An 11,865-nucleotide genomic window follows, 5' to 3' on the forward strand; every position below is an offset into this window, starting at 1 on the left:
AATGTGTTATCAATGCCACGGGACCTTTTACGGACGCTCGGTGGAAAATGGATGATCAGAAGAACCCCGACATCTGTCAGCCCAGTGCCGGGGTGCACATCGTCATCCCGGGCTATTACAGGTAACTAACGGTGGACCCCTACGTCTCTGTCACTATCCTCCTGTATCACCTGCTCCTCAGCAGGGCCGTCTCATCAGTTCATTAGTTAGCTCCAGTAGAGAGCTCAGCCTCTGGCCACAACAAGCCGGCTCTGCCTGGCAGCTCCGCAACGAACAAGAGCAGGTGTTTAGGACCGTCACGGCTTCAAGGAAACTTTTCGTTGAAATTTAAACGAATTTTAGCATTCCTCTGAAACTTCATCTCTAGTTGAGGTTGCTACTGCTTTTTCATTAGTTTCCTCTCCGACTTGGGGAAGGGCTGAGATTTCACTTTTCTTGTTGATGCATGTTATTTGTGTTTGCGGGGGAATGAGGGCTACTCCCGTGACCCGGCCTTCCCCTTCAGCCATTCCCGAGTTAAATTGAGTCGGTGCCATGCGCATGTGTTTTAAACAGGGCAATATGTGCAACCCTGCGTTGAGGCTCGGGGAGCAGCGACTGGAATTGAAACCAGCTGAATTAATCTCCTGGAAACAGCACTGACAGGAGCCTGATTATGGGGTGTCCCTTCAACCAGCCCGGCCTGCCCGTGCCCTCCCCTCCCCAGCAGACCAAAGGTTAATGCAGTCCTCTTGTTTGTTCCCCTCCCTAGCCGTTCATCCTCTCGTGCGCATAGCGCTCGCACACCTCCAGTCTTGACACCGCAGAACTACAGGATCTCCTCTCTGACCTGGGAGAGGATGCCTAAACACACCCACACATGACAGGACATCACCCTCTGACTAACATCTGCAGCTATAAATACACAAGTATGTTTATCCATCTTCTTTTTTTTTTTTTTTTTTTTTTTGCATGTCCTCTTGATATCAGAAACATTAAGCCGCCATATTTTCCTGTCCCATACGCGACAGTATGTTTGTTTAAATGCAAAGGACAGCTGCGACGTCAGGTATAACTTTCACGGAAGCCAGCGTGACATTTTCTCCAAGGAAAACAACAGTCATCACTGTGCACTTTCACTTGCGGCACTGAAGCCAGGACGTTTGAATCAGAGCTAATTCATAACACCCATTTATGATAATAAATACACGTCCAAAAAAAAAAAAGAAAGAAAGAAAATTCCCCACCCCCTCCTCCGGCATTCACCCAACCACCCTCTCTGATTTACAAATAGTTGATAGAGCAAGCAGCTGACAGAAATAAATGAGCTAATCTGATCGCTGTGTAGGACTTCCACCAGATATTAATTCATCAGGAGGCCACATAGTAGAGACAGATACAAATTCCTGTTTTAATTATGTATGGGAGCTGTGCTGGAAGGAGGAGACACCTCCGCTACCAGCGCTATTTCTCAGAGCAACTTTATGAACCCTTTTGATTCCATCGTTATTTTGTTTTCCTTTAGATATAATGCATGTCCCTCCTGTTTTCCCCAAACACTCCAGACCAAATAGATTTTTTTCCCCCTTTATAGCAATGCTTTCACATGAGACATTTGATAATGAACAAGTGGAAAAATAACCTTTGCCACATTAAATTATATTGTTTTCGATTTGCAATTTTTATGAGGCCTTCCTGGAGCCGGTTTGATGTATTTTGTTCCCACTCGGAGCCTCAAATGGCCCTTGCCGACTGGCAGGCTTATCAAAGCTACGGGGGCTTTATTGAATGAGTGACCAGTGGGTATCTAAACAGAATGCAGGGTTATTGATTTTGGAGAAGTGGTCTAATTGTTTCTAGTAGACAAGGGCTTGTCCCGATTATTTGATTGATTAGCTTGATACTGGTCAGCCTCCTCATCCTCTTTCCCTGGCCAGTTAATAGCACTGTAATCCCAATACACTGCTGTATTTCTAATCCATCATCATTATCATGGCTGTACTCAGCACAAGATTAGTCCATGAGGGTGGGTTTTTTTTTTTTTTTTTTTTTTTTTGCATTCCTCAATATTAGCTCTGCTCTCTCTGCACTCGAGGAAAAAAACTGTGAAAAAGTCAGCTGATTGAATCCATTTGATCTACAGTGAAACGCTGGGAAAAGATTGTAAGACAAATGGATTCATCAGACTGAGTGATGAGCAGAAAGGCACAATTTGAGCCCGTGGATGGAAAGTAACTGAGCACGATTTTAGAAACACTTAAGAAGAATTTTTTAGTTCTACATTCGTGCAATTTTATGACTTTATTTACCTGCACTAATCCTTTGCCTACTTTTGGACAAATATGCTCTCACAGAAAATAGAAATTCCCTTGTCGGATGTGTAATGACCCCTCCAAATGGGTACAGCACAAACATAGGATGTTTTATTCCTTTTTTTTTTGTTTTGTTTGTTTTGTTGGGGGGGGATTGTTCGGGTTATTGTGTCTCAAAAATCTTTACTTCAGTTTCCATGAAATCCTGCCAATTCAACTCAAAACTTGTTTTGTTTTGTTTTTTCATAGTTCTTCTAAGGCAAAGATGTCAAACATATTTTGTTGGAATGTCAAACACATAAACCAGCTCACCGGAGGGTCCAGTTCAGCCCATGGGAAGACACTGCAATAGAAAAATAACAAAAGAACATGAACTGCATTTATTGAATAAATCCAAAGGATCCCAATCCTAAGTGGTTACGCTGGATTTTTTTTTTTTTTTTTTTTTTTTTTTTTTTTTTTTGTTGGGAAGAACAGACAAAACACAACACTGACTCCCGAGCCAAGAAATGATGCAGCAGCGTAACGCAGCTTTACAGGTTTCAGTGTGGGATCAGTACTGAAGTCTCACTGTGAAGGTGGTGGATTTTTTTCAAGCATTCATACTGAAGGCTGAAGAAATCTTGAACACTGATATGCTTTTGCCAGTATTGGCCTGCAGAGAAACAAATGAAAACATTTTGAGGTATTCTATTCTGTTCTATTCTATTCTATTCTATTCTATTCTATTATTATCTAACAGATTGAAATATGCTGTCATCTTAGGACGTCTGGGTCCTGAGTACCAGATCGCAAAGAATTTGACTAAACTTCCTGCTAACAAATCATAAAAATCATTTTAATGGTAAGAAACTTGTCATTACTTGCACTTAATATAATATCCAACTTCTGTTGTTAGAATTAGGCATATCTTGGGTTTTATTCCTGAATAGTATTGCTGTTACTCAAGAAAAGGGTTGGTATTGATATGTCTGTTCTCAGAGATGAAGGATAAAGAGAAAGACAGAGAAGGGGTTGTTGGGGATGTGTCAGAGTGGTTCTGCAGATCAAGCCTGAGACTACATCTGGCTTCAGGCCGCATGGCCACAGACGGCAGGCTGACATGTGGCGTATGTCTGGGCGAGACCCTGGTAAAAGTCCTATAGTCACAAAATGAGCAGAGAGAGCCTGAAGCCTTAAAGAAAAATAAAAGAATGGAGGCAGGGGACGAAGCGGAGTGTGTGTGTGTGTGTGTGTGAGGGGGGGGGTTTAAGTGTGAAGTGATGGAGCGAGAAGCCGTGACTGGTGGAGTCCACGCGGGCTCCGTCCTTGCCTGTGGTCGTGCCCGGGCTGGGGTCTTCACTCATTTGTCTAAGAACATGGAAGAAAGGGGATGGGTGAGTGTGAAGAGGGGTCACGCCAGAGGGGTTTGTCACATTGTGTGGAGGTGACACCTCAGAGGACCTGCTGGCCCCCGCAGTGGACAGCCAGTATCTCCTCCAGTCCGTCCCTGGAGGGAGAAGGTTCTCCATGGCGTCTCGGAGTCACACCAGTCTCGCAGTCCATCTCCTCTCCACTCGTCTCAGTCTGACTCGAGTGGACTCCGCCGCCGCCGCTGATGCCTGCACTGGCGCGTTTGAAGGCTCTCTTTGTTTCTCTCCTGTCGCCTGAAGAGGACTCTTCTTCTGGTGTTGTGGTGAAAATCTTTCCACACCACACAACAGTTCCATTCCCCAACCATGAGTCAGCCGAACAAAGGAGGCATCAGTGCAGCTCGCTGTGCCTCTGGAATTAAAGAATGAAAAACTTTTTTTTTTCCCCCCCTGCGAATATTTCCAGTCCAGCCCCTCAGCCTTCTTATGCAAAGGGAATTCTCCCTTTTGTTCACTTTAATAATTTACATTAAAATTCTTCTACTTGTGTCCGTTCAGGAGGAACTTTCACCGGACTGATATGTAAGCATTCAGGAGAAGTGTCGGCTGAACCTTTTCACCCATCAAAATAATCAATTGCACTGTTAAACCGGTGGTGCCAGGTCTTCCAAGGTTAATTCAGCTCCAGAGACTTTGTTTATCATGCATAACTTTCATTTCAAACAACTATAATCGGGCGCTGTCTTCATCTACATGCTTTTTATTGTCCATGTGAGACCTTCTGCTCCACAGCTACTCACTTGTCATGAATGTTTAAAAAATGCCCTTTGGTAACGAGTTTGTCATTGTTTTATTCAGAAATATCAACCGGCCCATTATAGTGGCAGGTATTTTTTCAATCAATACACAATAGCGTATTAATATTTAATCATTTATATGTCACGGCGATATAAGAAAAAAGAAGGTTGTTGAGAGGGAGCAGCTGGAGCCCCTTTATTTTCCTGCAGTGGCGGCGAAAAGGGAACAGACGAGAGTGTGCTTGTTTCCATATGGAGGCGCGTACGGCGAATATATATATATCTGCAGGATGCATGTGTGTTTTCAAACCGTAGGTGTCGGCACGCTCGTGTTTGCCGGCGTGACTGTCCGTGCGCGTCTTTCTCGAAGACAGGAGAGGTGATTTCTCGCACCCTCAAGTGTTCGGGGTCCCGAGGTCAGAAAGCCCAGCTCCAAGGACACTCGCACAACAGCAGACGGAACGCTGCTGACAGCAGCGCAGAGGAACCGGTGAACATCCGAGGAGACATGGTGACGAATAATGAAAAATTAGATCCATTTTTTAACTTGTATAAATCAAATATATAAATGTATGCATACAATACACGCATCCACACATATAGATATACTGTATAAATGCCTCCATGCATCTCAAACAGAGGCACAAAATGTGTGTATAACATTATACATATATATATCACGTGTGTGTGTGTTTCAATTTTTTTCATCTTATCAATTCCCACAGAGGTGTTTGGTCAATTTCCTCTCCTGCAAAGCAACTGAGTCCTTTTCCAATAACGGACCCTTATGTAATGAACTCATGACCACAGTCAATAAATGTGTTGACTATATCAAACTTAGTGATATCAGCCAGTATTTAATAGTCTTTTAGGATCCAAATCGCAAACAGTGCGGTTATCCATCTTTTACTAGTTCCTGTGGCATTCATCCTCACTTATGACTCTTACAGTTCAACAGTCCAAAATCTATTTTTTTAATGCTGCTTCCTAAACGAGTTGGCGTTGTGGTTTTCAGGAAATGCTTCCCAAGCCGAAATCAATAGTGTATTATTTTGTGTCAGAAAAACAGTCTTGCGGACGCAGTCGTCACAGAGGAGGAGTCATGTTACTCACTGCGGTAGTGTGTGTCAGGGATGTGGTTTCAGTCGTCGTTGGACATCAATAAAGGGAAGAGGAATGAGCTGTATCAGTGGTTTCTGACCCGGGGTGTGGGACCCTCGTGGAAGGGCGGCAGAGATCACAGGGAAGGCCCGAGGCTTCGCCTGCTCTCTTAGGCTGTCAAAATTAAATATGCTAATTAAAATTGGAAAAAAAAAAAATACATGACACTTCCATAAATTAAGAGCAGATTTAGGAAACTGCCCAATGCAGTGCATTTAAAACGCACCTTTTTCATTAGGAACAATTAACTACATTTTACACACCATTAGTCAACCCAGAGTATAAGTAAAAAAAAAAAAAGCAACAAAATCTTCATGAAGAGAAAAAAAATCCATGTTGTATTTATTTTTCTGTACACTGATGTAACTGTAGCATCGATAAACCTTAGTCATCACCTGCTGCTCCAGATTTATCTATGAATGTCTTCCTCCAGCTCTTCTATTGTTCTATTGTCGGAAACGATTCCGATTTTGATTTTGTCATCAAAACAATTTCTCTGCCTTTCACAACTCCGTCACGTGTTTCTTCAAACATTACAACTTCTTTTGCTACTCTTTCTGTTTTCTGCAGCATATTTCGTATTTTTCTTGTATTTATTGTGTACGGTCTTCTTTTAGGTGACATTTTGTTATAATACATTTAGCATTTTGTTGTAATACAGTGACACCTAGTGGTCCCAGATGGAATCTGCTAGTATTTTGTTATTTAAAAATGCTTCTGAAGTTGCATGACTAGCCAAACAGCAACAACAGCAACAAAAAAACTAAAGTTTTATGAACAAAAAAAGATTTATAATCTGGAAAATGTCATTTTTACACAGTGAGAAGCATTGAAACAGGGATAATCAGTGCTAACCACCTGACCATGCTAACACCACACAAGACATAAAACAACATTATACAACTATCATTCAGCCAAATAAGTGATTGCTCATAAAATTTCACAGCCATTTCATTGGTTTTAGAGGCAAAGAAAATCAAAAAGTCCAAAAAGACAAGACTGTTTGCCAAACTTTTGAGCGTGGACACAAACATGAATGGGGACGTGCGCGTGGGCGTTGACGTGTGCGCGCCCGAGCCACCAGTGTGTGAAGCGATCTGCTGGAGCAGTAACAGAGGCTGCTGCTGTCATCGCCGCGCGGCGTCTCGGCCATCCTGACAATACACACAGATCGCCGGGACGGTCCATGCCATGTTAGCCTTCAAATAAACTGTACAATGACCTGCAAATGACAAGCGCGGAGAGTTGCAGCCCCCTGCGACTTTAGTGTGAATGAGTTTTAACCCTTTGTTAGTGAGAAAGAGGGGAAGAAAGCATAATCTATGATCCCAATGTTTCTGGAATGTTTAAAAAGGTCAATATGCTGATATTTTTGACAGCGCTTGACCTTTTGTGAAAAAAAGTAACAAAACCATTGGAATTGAAATAACTTCTTTGTTTAGTTCTGGCACATAATGTATCACAGTCAAAGCATGCTGTCTCCCCGCAGCATCTGCCCATGAGTGACTTGACTGTTAATCCGGCGTATTGATCTAATATCAAAAGGTGCTATTTAAATGCAGCATAACTCCCCAGGAGCCATGATCTGTCAGCGGGCTCTGTTTGGAGTCTGGCTGAATAACTAATGTCTGTTTTGTGTGTCACTGTGTCCAGGTGGTCCAAAATCTGGCCGCCACCGAAAGAGGCGCGTTCCCCGGAATGATCGCGATAGCTGGAGAAGTTCGAGTTGATTTGATGACTGATTGAATGAACCATTGCTGTTTTGAGGTTTTAGAAGACCTGTTATCATGACTCAGGTGTCGTCAGTCTTCTTTAAAGTATTTCAGGGCTACCAAGGTGATACAAAGGTCAACTTGTTACAAACTTTGTGGGTTAAAATTATGTTGTTTTTACCGAGAACTATTTTTAGAACAGACCCTGTGAGCCACTTACCAGGTCTTTGACCACAGCGCTGGCTGCTCCTGCCTTATCGCATTGTGTAGTTTCTGCCACTGCTCTGGTGGTTTTTTTTTACTGGCCTTTTGGCTCACTTTCAGTTCAGTTTGCTCTACATAAATCACAAAACTAAACAGGTAATAATACCAAAAAGATCACTTGTCTATTGCCTATCTTAATATTTCTTGAGATGTTTCTTATTACAATTCTTAATAACTGTCCAAACAGATATACAAATATCTCTGCTTTGAATTATCTTTTTTAATTTACTTCTACGTTATTATTTTTTTAATTTGTAAATATCAAAGTTAATTATGCATAAAGAGATTATGCAATATTATTTTTACAATTGTAACGTACACATTATTCACAGGAATTTGAATTTGTTTCATAATTGATTTTATATAGTTTCTATATTATAGTTTCACTTGATTTCCTTCGGGGGCATCTCAGAGTTTGCATGTTCTCCCAATTCCAGTGTTCAACTCTATTTTAGATACTGTATGTTATTAATTAAATCAGGTATGAATCAAGTTTGATGTCTGTCTCTCTCTGAGTGACGGACTGACAGTCTGTTCAGTAAGTTCTCTGTTTTTGCTGACTGTCAGCTCCAGCAAATAGTACAGTGTTAACAGTCAGATCGGAACAGTCTGTTTTAGCACTCCTTTCATTTTACTGAAGGATTCATTTTCTTAAAAGAGCAAATTTTTGAATGTGAGAAATGTTTAAAAAGTCAAATATCCACAATGTTCTTCTTGGGAAAAGATAGTTCGGGCTTATTCTCAATTACGGTTTGCACAGACAGGTTCCTGCAGTACATCTTCTCCTCTTTTTCTTTTTTTTTTTTAATCTTCCTTCTGATTCACTCTCCCCATCTTGCAACAACCAGTGGCTTCATGTACAAAAGCCTTCACAGCATATGCTGCTACTGCTTGAAATGAAATCTGACAACATGGAATGTATCCTTGTCTATTTGGGATGGATGTTTCTGACGCTGCCGGTAATCCCAGCAGACTGCCTCTCTTCCCAATCAGCTCCTTCAATTCCAGCTCCGGTATTCCCGCACATGCATTAGATTGACCTCACATTAACCCAGATACATTTGATCTTTAAGAGCCATAAATTGGCTTTTGTCATTACCATAGGTTAATTACTGAGATTTGCTCAGCACGGTTGCTACACTGAGAATGCGGTAATGTGCGCCACACAAAAGCCATTCACGCTGCTTGCGTGAGCACAAAATAGGCATTGTTTTGATCCTGCTATTTCTGGTAGGAGTCCTGTTTGCGTTGCTCTATTATTGGCGCTTTACCTAGTTGTACTTTTGATGCAGCGTGATTAAGCAGAGCTTAGTTGAGGCCTCACCCTTCCTGTCATTCTCTCCTCGGTACGTCACGTGGAGCCCAAGTGGAGATCTGATTATTGTCCGCGCACACGGCTCTGCACCTTTATGACGACTTGTGAACTGGGACTGCTACTGTTACTACGTTAAAGCAATCCTCGTGACATTCATAAGATCATGTAGGTTTCCATTTTTTCAGTTAAACTTCAGTTAAACCTGGAAACTTTGTCAATTTGTTGAACATCAAACAATTTAAAGTAAGCAAGATGCTTCGAATGAACCTATATAAATATTTCAGTAATAAGTATTTTCTTTTTTTCCATTTGATTTTTAATTAATTTACGGTACAAAAACCAAATGTCTTCTTGTGTACTTCATGTTACCTGCATTTTAAATCATTTTTAGCCCTGGCTTGTAAATGTCATTACCAATAATCAAAATTATGTATTTTTTCTCAGAAAACTTAATGATATGAATGCCTTAGAAATCTTGACTCCTATTCAAGCAGGTCTTCCATCTAACAAATGTAAAAACTGAGATTTGTGCAAATACACATGGATTTCCTTCATTCCATACCACTTGAATGCAAAGTCCTATAGCGGTCTCTGGGGACCACTTACAGATGTTCCTCTTTAGTCCTTTGACAGGTACATGAAAAGGTTCTATACATTTATTTAAAAGAAATCAAAGGTTTGATTAACCACGGATGTTCATAAAACCTTACAGGGTGTGTGTGTGTGTGTGTGTGTGAACAGACTGCTGTCTGATTATTAGCAGTGGGCGTTCCTCCGCTGTTCCTTTATGAGAAGACGTTTTAGATTTCTCCTCTTTAATCGAGGCGCTGCGCCGCTGATCCTCTTTTAGCTCAGTAACCATGACACTCAGACTCCGGGTCTTACAGGCAGGATCAGTGACGACGCTCCAGATGTTGACTGGAAAAGCAAATCCACGTTGTTTTTATGTGTGACTGTCTCCTCATTGAGATATCTCCTTTTTTCCCTCAAGTTAACAATATATTAGACAGATATTGATATTGATATTTATATTAGACAAAAGTTTTATGTCCAGCTCCAAGTAGGCAGCTTCTCAGTGTATTTAACCCATTTTTAGTGGAATCATTCAGTCACTGCTTGTCCCAGTCGGCTGGGGTTTGCTTCTATAGTTTGGCCGTGTCGTTAGTTCACTTCACTTTGATAGGAAACATATGGATTGGCTGTAAGCAGAGGCTCAGCCGGTGACGGGTCTCTCCACGTGAGCCCCGCCGCTCTGCTAATTGAGATGTGAGTTTACTGTAGGGGCTCGTGTGGGAGCCTCCATCAGCACAATTTCCAGATTAAACACATTTCAGCAACAGCAAATACTGAAGAGACATATTCATAAGAATCCCTTCATCATTTTTTGATATGAGGTGCCAATATTAGTCTGTATTTAACTCACTCACAGAGATTTCAGCACTTTTTTTTTTCCCAAGCAACCTTGTTTTATTTGCTAGCTGTTATTGCTGATGTTCTCATGGTTTATATAAAAATACAGCCATAGTCATAAATATTTTGAAGTCCTAATTGAGCTTACAGAAGAAGTAGGCAGTGGGGAATGTGAAAAGAGAATAAGACATGATGCAAGTGTTCCTTTTAGAGAGAAGAAATCAATTATTTTTCATCTTACTTTTCCTGCTCACACACACTGTCTCCGCCAGACACAAATACACGCTCTGCGCTGTCCTCCCGTGACGCCAGCTCTCCTCTCCGGCTCGGTGACAGTGATGAATGCAGAACATGGAACACATTAATGCAGAGGATTCTGGTCAATGTCAGGCCTTTCTTCACTGTGTCAAGTTAAACAAACAAGATCAAGCAAAAAGCGAATGGTAATTGACCCTCCAGAGATAAGGTCCCCGCTGCTGTAGGAGGTCATGGGAATCTCAGCCCATCTCCAACCTGAAAGCACGTGCGCATCCGCATTAAAAAAAAAAAAATACACTCGTGTCACTGTCCAAATGGTCACACTTGCCCGTATGGCTCTCATCTTCCTCGCACAGGTGATTTATTATAAAAACACACCTTCTTCTATATACTTTCTCTTTACCGCGCTTCGTCGGCGGTGTACTGTCAGAGAAACGTGAATTTTACTTGTACGACACGTCGGGAGCCTTGGTGGGATGCGCTTCAAGTGAGGCTTCTGACATTTTGATGACACATTCTGGTGAAACCCAACTAATTAGGAGAGCTTTTAATTTGGAACTTGTGGGTTTTATGTGACGATCCTTGTATACGTACTGTACGTCCTTCAGTCTGGATAATTAGAAGAGGCGGTGATAGAAGCGCAGAGGGCTTGGGCAGGTAATAGAAGTGATGAATTCATGACAACGCAGTATAGATTTTCATTTATGACTTTTTTATTTGTCACAGTGCTTCTTGGTAATAAATTTTCCGCTATTGATTTGATTATTTCCATTTTAATCGGTGCAAAATATTTAAGGATCTTGCATTTGTGGGTTGGGCAGCAGAGCTGAGCATAATGGTCGTGACCCATGGACAGTTTATCTTTGCTGCTGACTATTGGAGTCACTTGAAAAAATATTCAAACCCCTCAAACTTTTCCACATTATTTCACATCTACAACCATAAATCTGAATGTATTTTATCATAATTTTACAAGGCACATCGACGCGTGCTGCGTAATTGTGAAGTGGGAGGAAAATCTGCTGAGGGGCCCAAAGTAACTCTGGAGGAACTGCAGAGATACACAACTCATGTGTAGCGCTGCACATCACCCTGAGCACTGTGAGGCACGGTGGTGGCAGCATCATGCTGTGGGGATGCTTTTCTTCAGGAGAGACAGGGAGGCTGGCCGGAGTTGATGGGAAGATGAATGGAGTCAAATACATACCGATTCACTGATACGCTCATATTTATGAGAAAAACTCTGCATGAGGACAACTTCACAGAGAAACTCCCAACACTAGGAAGTGAGCGTGCTAAATACCA

At 41.7% G+C, this 11,865-nt stretch overlaps 1 long non-coding RNA gene across 1 annotated transcript; it reads right to left on the reverse strand.

Annotated features, from left to right (window-relative positions):
• Window positions 1–4,777: 4,777 nt before the first annotated feature.
• On the reverse strand, window positions 4,778–10,651 carry LOC115402766 (uncharacterized). Its single transcript, XR_003933159.1, has 3 exons — window positions 10,544–10,651; window positions 5,554–5,715; window positions 4,778–4,904 (listed from the first exon to the last, which is right to left on the reverse strand). It is a non-coding gene; the product is annotated as an uncharacterized LOC115402766 (long non-coding RNA).
• Between the last annotated feature and the right edge of the window lie 1,214 nt (window positions 10,652–11,865).

Source organism: Salarias fasciatus, chromosome 16 (genome assembly GCF_902148845.1).
Source record: "Salarias fasciatus chromosome 16, fSalaFa1.1, whole genome shotgun sequence".
Taxonomy (NCBI): domain Eukaryota; kingdom Metazoa; phylum Chordata; class Actinopteri; order Blenniiformes; family Blenniidae; genus Salarias; species Salarias fasciatus.